This window comes from Aulonocara stuartgranti (genome assembly GCF_965226115.1).
Source record: "Aulonocara stuartgranti genome assembly, chromosome: 23".
Lineage (NCBI taxonomy): Eukaryota > Metazoa > Chordata > Actinopteri > Cichliformes > Cichlidae > Aulonocara > Aulonocara stuartgranti.
In genome coordinates, this window is record NC_138958.1 from 36320728 (window position 1) to 36327922 (window position 7195).

Here is a 7195-nt window from a genome sequence, read left to right on the forward strand (position 1 = left end):
ACTGGTGGTAGACTTCCGCAGGCACAAGCATTCTCCACTGCAACTACTGAACATCCAAGGTATGGACATTGAGGCTGTGGACAGCTACAGGTACCTTGGTGTTCATCTGAACAATAGACTGGACTGGACTCATAACTCAGACGCCCTCTACAGGAAAGGGCAGAGCAGGCTGTACCTGCTGCGGAGACTCAGGTCGTTTGGAGTGGAGGGCCCACTCCTGAAGAAATTCTATGACTCTGTTGTGGCTTCTGCTATCTTTTATGGCGTGGTCTGCTGGGGCGGCAGCATCTCTGCTGGGGACAGGAAGAGACTGAACAGGGTGATCCGAAGGGCCAGCTCTGTTCTAGGATGCCCTCTGGACCCAGTAGAGGTGGTGAGTGACAGGAGAACGGCGGCTAAGCTGTCATCCCTGATGGACAACATCTCCCACCCCATGCAGCAGACTGTGACAGCACTGAGCAGCTCCTTCAGTGGGAGACTGCGGCACCCACGGTGTGGGACGGAGAGATTTCGCAGGTCTTTCCTCCCCACTGCTGTCAGACTCCATAATAAAGACTTTAACTGATCAAGCACACACATCCATACATATGCAATAATATTAAGTGCAATAATCCTTTCTGTCATCGTTGTATTTTTACTCAGTTGTATATAGTATTTGTATTTGTATTCTATTTTTATCTTATTGTATATTTATTTTATTTTATTCTACTGTATATAGTATTTTATTTTATTCTATTCTGTACAGTTGTGTACTGTATTTATTCTTATTGTATTCTAATTTTTGCCTCATAACTTTTGCACTGTCCACTTCCTGCTGTGACAAAACAAATTTCCCACGTGTGGGACTAATAAAGGTTATCTTATCTTATCTTATCTTAAGAACTGTATGTGTGGGTCAGTACTGTGTGGTGGTGTGATTGAGAGACCGTATCGCCTGCGGGAAGAAGCTCCTCCTCAGTCTCTCTGTGTTGGTCTTCAGGGAGCGGAATCGCTTTCCTGACCTCAGCAGAGAGAACAGTCTGTTGTTGCGATGGCTGAGGTCCTTCACGATCTTCCTGGCCTTGGTCCAGCACCGCCTGCTGTAGATTGAGTGCAGGTCAGGGAGCTCGGAGCGGATGGTGCGCTCAGATGACCGCACAACCCTCTGTAGAGCTCGTCTGTCCTGCATGGTGCTGTTCCCGAACCAGGTTAAGATGTTTCCCGCCAGGATGCTCTCTATGGTGCACGAGTAAAAGTTCCTGAGCACCTTGGAGGGCAGTTGGAAGTCTCTCAAGCGTCTGAGGTGGTAGAGACGCTGTCGGGCCTTTTTCACCACAGTGTTGATGTGACAGGACCATGACAGGTCCTGCGTGATGTGAACTCCGAGGTATTTGAAGCTGTCCACTCTCTCCACTGGGCACTCGTTGATGACGGGGGTCTGGTAGTTCCTCTCCTGCTTAGTGTTGAAGTCCACTATCAGCTCCTTTGTCTTACTGACGTTTAGAAGGAGGTTGTTCCTCTGGCACCAGTTCTCCAGATTCCTAATCTCCTTCAGGTAGGCCGTCTCGTTGTTATCAGAGATCAGGCCCACCACGATGGTGTCGTCAGCAAACTTGATGATGGTGGTGGAGCTGGTAGTGGCCACACAGTCATATGTGTACAAAGAGTACAGCAGGGGGCTCAGAACACACCCCTGGGGGGCTCCAGTGCTGGGAGTGGTGGAGGCTGAGACATGTCCGCCCATCCTTACTGCCTGTGGTCTGCCAGTTAGGAAGTTGGAGATCCACAGACACATAGATGAGCTGAGTCCCAGATGCTCCAGCTTGGTGGTGAGTGTGGAGGGAATTATGGTGTTAAATGCAGAGCTGTAGTCTATGAAGAGCATTTTAACATAATTCCCCCTTCTAGTGTCCAAGTGAGTGAGTGATGTCTGGAGGAGATGAGAGATGGCATCGTCTGTGGAACGATTTGGACGGTAAGCGAACTGTAGTGGGTCCAGTGTGTCTGGTAGTGAAGAAATGATGAAGTCTCTGACCAGGCGTTCAAAGCACTTCATCACTACTGAGGTGAGGGCTACAGGGCGATAGTCATTGAGAGAAGCAGGGTGGGGTTTCTTCGGGACAGGAACAATGATGGACTCTTTGAAGCATGTGGGGATCACCGACTGAGATAAAGAGATGTTGAATATCTCAGTGAACACAGGAGCTAGCTGGTATGCGCAGTCTCTGAGGATACGACCTGGGATGCCGTCTGGTCCTGCTGCTTTCCTGGTGTTCACTCTCTTGAAGGCTCTCCTTACTTCATGCTCGGAGATGACGAGCACGTTTCCGGTGCTGGCAGTATCTTCCTGTCTGCAGCCGTTAGCGCCGCTAACACTAGCATTGTTGGAGACCTTAGCTGCAGCCTCGAAGCGAGCATAGAAAGTGTTCAGCTCGTCTGCCAGAGTCACGGCCGCGTTCGTCATACCGGTTGTTGGTGCTTTATAGTCCGTTATTGTCCTTAGTCCCCGCCACAGGCTCCTAGAGTCACTCTGTTGGAGTTGTGACTCTAGTTTCCTCCCGTAGCGCTGCTTCGCCTCTTTCACCGCCCTCCGCACGTTATATGACGCGGCTTTGTACGGGTCCATGTCCCCCGTCATGAGTCCCGTGTTGTAGGCAGCGGTGCGGGATCTCAGAGCGTCGCGGATGGTTTTATCCACCCACGGCTTCTGGTTGGGAAACGTTGTGATAGTCTTTGTCTCCACGGTATCATCCGCTAGTTTCCCGATGAATCCAACAACCGCTTCCGTAAACACGTTGACGTCATCGTCGGAGCTGTTTCTGAACATGCCCCAGTCTGCGTCATCGAGTGCGTCCTGTAACGCGGCCACCGATTGATCCGTCCAGCGCGCGACCTTCCTCTGAACCGGAACTTCCTGTTTCAGCCTTTGTTTGTATTTTGGCATGAGCAAGATGGCGGCGTGATCAGATTTGCCAAACGGGGGGCGGGATTGTGCCTTGTAGCCGTCCTTGACCGTAGTGTAGCAGTGGTCCAGTGTCCTTTCACCCCTGGTGGGGCAGGTGATGTGTTGATAAAAGTTCGGCACTGCGCGTTTGAGGTTGGCGCTATTAAAGTCCCCCGTCACAATAAGCGCAGCGTCCCGGTGTTGTGTCTGGTGCTGTGTGAGTGCCTCATGCAGCTCGCATAAGGCGGTGACCGTGTCCGCTTGTGGTGGAATATAAACGACACTTACAATGACCGATGTAAATTCCCGAGGTAGATAAAAAGGACGACACATGATGGACAGTAGTTCCAGATTTGGTGTGCAGGAGCGTGTGAGAGGAACAACGTTCGCACTGTTGCACCAGTTGTTCTCATCCCATGGGGTCAAAATGATCATGAGAACGGTGAGCAAAGATCCCAGAACCACACGGGGGGACCTGGTGAATGACCTGCAGAGAGCTGGGACCAAAGTAACAAAGGTCACCATCAGTAACACACTACAACGGCAGGGAATCAAATCCCGCAGTGCCAGACGTGTTCCGCTGCTGAAGCCAGTGCATGTCCAGGCCCGTCTGAAGTTTGCCAGAGAGCATATGGATGATACAGCAGAGGATTGGGAGAATGTCATGTGGTCAGATGAAACCAAAGTAGAACTTTTTGGTATAAACTCAACTCGTCGTGTTTGGAGGAAGAAGAATACTGAGTTGCATCCCAAGAACACCATACCTACTGTGAAGCATGGGGGTGGAAACATCATGCTATGGGGCTGTTTTTCTGCCAAGGGGACAGGACGACTGATCCGTGTTAAGGACAGAATGAATGGGGCCATGTATCGTGAGATTTTGAGCCAAAACCTCCTTCCATCAGTGAGAACTTTGAAGATGAAACGAGGCTGGGTCTTCCAACATGACAATGATCCAAAACACACCGCCCGGGCAACAAAGGAGTGGCTCCGTAAGAAGCATTTGAAAGTCCTGGAGTGGCCTAGCCAGTCTCCAGACCTCAACCCCATAGAAAATCTGTGGCGGGAGTTGAAAGTCCGTGTTGCTCGGCGACAGCCCCAAAACATCACTGCTCTCGAGAAGATCTGCATGGAGGAATGGGCCAAAATACCAGCTACTGTGTGTGCAAACCTGGTAAAGACCTATAGTAAACGTTTGACCTCTGTTATTGCCAACAAAGGTTATGTTACAAAGTATTGAGTTGTATTTTTGTTATTGACCAAATACTTATTTTCCACCCTGATTTACGAATAAATTCTTTAAAAATCCTACCATGTGGATTCATGGATTTTTTTTTTTCACATTCTGTCTCTCACAGTTGAAGTGTACCTCTGGTGCAAATTACTGACCTCTGTCATCATTTTAGGTGGGGGAACTTGCACAATCGGTGGCTGACTAAATACTTTTTTGCCCCACTGTAGTGTACAGGAACATCTGTGCCGAGTATAACCTGGAAGTCCCGAGGTCAAAATGGGAGATGCCCCCAAGGGTGATGGAGAATGACCGAGCTAAGATCCTGTGGGACTTCCAGATACAAACGGACAAAATGGTTGTGGCTAACCAACCGGACATAGTGGTGGTAGACAAACAGAAGAAGACGGCCGTAGTGATCGATGTAGCGGTTCCGAATGACAACAATATCAGGAAGAAGGAACACGAGAAGCTGGAGAAATACCAAGGGCTCAGAGAAGAGCTCGAGAAGATGTGGAGGGTGAAGGTAACGGTGGTCCCCATGGTAATCGGAGCACTAGGTGCGGTGACTCCCAAGCTAGGCGAGTGGCTCCAGCAGATCCCGGGAATAACATCGGAGATCTCTGTCCAGAAGAGCGCAGTCCTGGGAACAGCTAAGATACTGCGCAGGACCCTCAAGCTCCCAGGCCTCTGGTAGAGGACCCGAGCTTGAAGGATAAACCGCTCGCAGGGGCGTGCTGGTGTTGTATATACATATATATATATATATATATGTACACACACACAAGTGTATATATAAATGTTGTTGTCTTCTTCTTCTTTTTCCAGCAGTTTAACTGTACAAAGGTTGTTTTGACAGTTTTTTCAATAAAGATTTGGTGGGTTTTGGTGAATACAGTTCTTCTCGTCTCAGATTTCTCTCTTGCACTCCAGCTGGGGAGAGCCAAGATATGAGACGTGCAAGTGAGGGATAAAGAAGCCACATTACCCAAATAGGAAGCACTCATGGATTTACAGTCACTCTGAGCGTTTTCTGCACATTTTCATATATGATGACTGACATCAGTCATAATTTGATACACTCTGCTTTACAGCTTTATGGGAACATGTGCTGCCATTTGTCCAGAAATAGGATAGAAAAAGGATGAAAGTGATACACTGCATGCAATTTTAGCCAATTTAGTCTTCACAAGTTGAAACATTGGCAAAGACATAAACTGAAACACCAACATGTATCACCATAAATATATTATGAATTGTATATTAAAAATAGTAAACTAGCATTTATTGGAAATCAAAAAGACGTGTGAGTGATTAGAAGTTAACATGGAAATAACATATTGACTACACTAATGGATCAACCCTAGAAGCAGTTATTCATACATGTAATGATATGTTGAATCATTACACCACTCTACAAAATGTATTGCTCACTTATAATTTCTACCTTTGTGAAATTGTGGGGGTTGACCTTTAAAATGAATAAATACAAAGTCCTGCTCCAGAAAACAATCTATGTATTTGATATTTAATATATGTAACATATTGTTAATGAGGTCGGTTACTATGCTTGCACTATTTGACTATTTCTAAATTCCTACAATAGGATATTTATAGGATATACAGAACCTAAAAAAAACTTGTTATTAATTAAAGTGTTAAATAAAAGAACTACATTGGCGCTCAAACACTAGTGGGACATAGACACTCCTTTCCTTTATATGATTTATTGATGGCTATACTTTTGGCATTATACATCAACAAGGTTGTCATCTAGCAGGGATGATTTTGCTAGTGGTAACAAAATCAAGTTAGATGTAACTCGCCAGCATTGCACAAATGGAGAAATGGTCTGTTTGTAATGTCAGCTGGTAACGTCATAGCAAAATAACTTTTATACAGAGTTTGGGTGGCTTCATTTACCTTAATGAATGAAATCGTCATTTGAAAAGGGAATTTTGTATTTAGTCAGGTTATCTTTGTCTACTATTAAAATTTGTTTGATGATCTGAAACGTGCAAGTTTGCAAAATGACCAAAGTCTCATTACATAAAAATGGCTTTCTTCTGGCTAATGCTAGCCAACGTTAGCTTACCGGCTAATGCGGACAATTTAATTATGCTTTGAGCTGATAATAAACTGATATTAGAGGTCTCTCATTCTAAACAACCTATTGTTGCCTACTGATGATGTTGGGAGCAGAAAAGGCACTGAAGCAAGGAACTCTGGAGCAAACATAAACCTACCTTTGTTTATACTTTGCATAACGTTCATTTTTTAGACATCTGTTTAGTTCTTTCATTTTCTGCAGCTTGGGTTTCATGAGGCAGGGAACCAAATTAAGTTGTTTACCTGATGTTTTATGAGTTTGTAATTGAACTCTTGGTTTAGAGGAAAATGCTTCATAAATTAGCAGCTCTTCTGATAAATAAACAATTCAGCAAAGAAAGAGCCAGTCTCTTGCCCCATCTGCAAACATCCACACAGACACACAAAATCTGAATTGTTTTCAGTATTGCCTCTCGTCCATCCAGCAAGGAAAAGAGGGGTCAGTTGGAATCTAATGAAACAGCAATTTCATATGACAAATTGAGTCTTGATACCAAAAATTCAATTTAAGCCAGAGAAGGCTACAATAACTGAATGTCTACACATGATTATGCAATTTCCCTGTTAGCCAATGAGACCTGGCTGATGTGATTGGATTTGAGGATGCATGCTCATAGAGGCACTCATATGTTACTCCGGACAGCTGTTATTGGACACTTTATGTGCACACACATAATATGTTTATGTGTATTATTAAGCCTACAAGATAGCCTAAAAATCAGCTGATCTTAAGACTTATTGAACAATCAGCACTGTGATTATATCAGGAGCCACTAAGGTGATGTACTAGACTTCATAAAAAGCCCTGGAAGGGCCCTTCAAGCTCAAGTAATGTGAAAACAAAATGTAAAATTAATGCAGTGTCTGACTCCGACAAATCAGAGGTCCAGATATCCTTAATACGCCTCACTAGTTGCAGTGATGGAAAACAA